General features: G+C 42.1%; 1 long non-coding RNA gene across 1 annotated transcript; it reads left to right on the top strand.

Moving 5' to 3' along the window:
- Positions 1-1,622, top strand: LOC142896439 (uncharacterized). Its single transcript, XR_012928351.1, has 4 exons — positions 1-547; positions 640-845; positions 918-1,020; positions 1,185-1,622. It is a non-coding gene; the product is annotated as an uncharacterized LOC142896439 (long non-coding RNA).
- Positions 1,623-2,412: the final 790 nt, after the last annotated feature.

The raw sequence follows: 2,412 nt of genomic DNA, 5'->3' as shown, positions 1-2,412 counted from the left end.
TGAGACTAGAAATAACTAGAGATTATTTCACTCTGCAGAGAAAAGGACTTGTAGTTAACTAGCAATGGCAACAGCTGCAAATGTTGACCAACTGCAGTTTAAGAAAAAACTAAATAGGAGAAAACGTCCGGAAACTATTTTTTTGGGGCACCGAAAACTCAGTGACTTGAAGACAAAGGCTAGAGACTTGGAAAACGGCTACCTTTTTAAAGAAGACATCCCACGATACCCCCAACCAAAGTTTTGTGTCTCTCTTCTAAAACATGACACAGACAGCGATGGACTCCGAGGCATCTGGAAGGACAAAGGATTCAGGAACCCGTTCAATGCCTCACTGGTGTGGTGGAGTTTGGCCGTTGGACAGAATGAGATAACTGCAGCGGCGACAAGTCGGATGATGACTAATCTGACAAAAAAACGGGTTCAGGTGAGAGCAGACGACTTGAAGAAGTTTGCCACCTCTCCAGCCTTCATGGAGTCTTCCAGACTGGGGCCGTACCGCTTCACCTTCCCAGTGGAGAAAGTGCTGCAGGCGTACAGCAAACAGGTACAGTGCTGCTGTGGAACAGAACATTCATCAGGAATGGAAATTTGTGTGAAGTGAAGATTATATTCTAACCTTAGTTTTATCCTCTTTAGTTCTGTGATGGTGAAGAGCCCATAATGCGGGCATTCAGGACCTACCTATACAAGCAGGAAGTGATGTATGTGGTGCTGGTCCACCGACCATGTGATGAGGAGCTGTTCTTAGACTATGACCTGCTGACAGACACACCAAACCCTGTTTGTGCCTACAAAGATGGTCGCATCATCTGGAGGGCTCAGGCCATGTGTAATGCCCACAAGTGAGTCAATTCATCTCTGATGAGTCACTGGCAACTTGATTACAAATACTGACAACTGCTGCTGTTTTTCAGTTGGACCTTGGTGGAGAGGTCCGGTGAACAATTTATAGAGACCTGTCGAACTAAATATTATGTGTGGGATAATGTCAGCGTAGCCCTGCATGTTGGTGATCAGGTGACTCTCCTTTTACTGCTTCTTACAAACAACATATATCCTGTGATAACCGTCAGAAATCAGTTCATTTCTAAAAAGATAACTCTGAGCCAAAGTAAAAGTTGCATTTTAATGGGAGGTTCCATCCTTTAAAAAGATTTTGAAGTCTGCTCTCTCTCTTTCAGTTGCTAACATTTGATGACAATGATCTGTGTAACAGTCTCAAGTTCTGCAGCAAAGGATATCCTTTTATTGGTAAAACATTTGATGAACCCAAAGTATGTGAAGCACTAGTCAAAGAGCTGTGGCCCAGTTGTCCTGCACTGCAAGAATCTGCTGAGGTTGAGGAAGCAGCACAATTATTTCAAAACTTAAATGTGTCAGATGCAAAAACCTGACGTTTGCAAAATAGAGTGTTGCAGACATGTTCCAGTAAAGCCTGTTTTGCACACCACCCAAGATCTATGATGGGAGGAAGGAATAGATATGCAACCACTTCCTTCTAATATTTGCTCTGGGCTTCACTTCATGCTAAAGAAACTCTGTTCTATCTAGACTTCTCTTAACAGCAAATACAATTTAACAGTTTGAATCTGGTATGTAATACTCTGCTGCTGTTTCATTCTGCCTTTTAGATCCCATTCCCACATCACTTTTAAGGACATTTGATTGGATTCTTTGAGGAACAGATTTTAAATATAGTAAATTGCTCACTCCAGATGGGTGTCTTTCCTGCTGCCTTTAAGACAGCAGTGGTGACGCCCATTCTGAAGAAGAGCAATTCAGACCCAACCATTTTTGACAAGTACAGGCCTGCATGCATCTTGACATTTTTAATGAAGATTTTGAAAAAAAAAAAAAAAAAAAAAAAAAAGTACAAACAACATTGTGGTTTGTACGGTGTTATGGTGCTGGTTTTATTCCTATGTTCCAGGTCTAAACATGGTGAAGCAGCATTTAGCTGTTATGCTGCACAGTGCACACAAATGGAATAAGCTTCACAGAAGTGAAGTCAGCCCAAAGTGTGAATGTTTTTAAATCCAGGTTAAAGACTCTTCTTTTCTCTGATGCTTATGATTGAGTGCTTTTGTTCATGTTATTATATTTTGTTACCATCTTTTTATTTATTTTCTCCTTTATTACTGTTCTATTCATGCATTTTAAGTTGCCGTTTTTTCTCTGCAGTTTTTCTTTGAAGAGTGTGTACTTTTTTTTTTTTAAAACGCTTTTAGGACAAACCCTGGTTTGTCCTCTCCGGGTCGGTGGGGGGATCCTGCCTCAGGTGGAGGAGTTCAAGTATCTCGGGGAATTGTTCACGAGTGAGGGGAGGATGGAGCGTGAGATCGACAGGCGGATCGGTGCAGCGGCTGCAGTGATGCGGTCGCTGTACCGGTCCGTCGTAGTGAAGAAGGA

Source organism: Nelusetta ayraudi, unplaced genomic scaffold, assembly GCF_046127955.1.
Source record: "Nelusetta ayraudi isolate G7.1 ecotype Tasmania unplaced genomic scaffold, CSIRO-AGI_Nayr_v1 ptg000053l, whole genome shotgun sequence".
Taxonomy (NCBI): domain Eukaryota; kingdom Metazoa; phylum Chordata; class Actinopteri; order Tetraodontiformes; family Monacanthidae; genus Nelusetta; species Nelusetta ayraudi.
The sequence above is the reverse complement of the archived record's forward strand: the minus strand, read 5'-3'. Positions and strand labels throughout refer to the sequence as shown.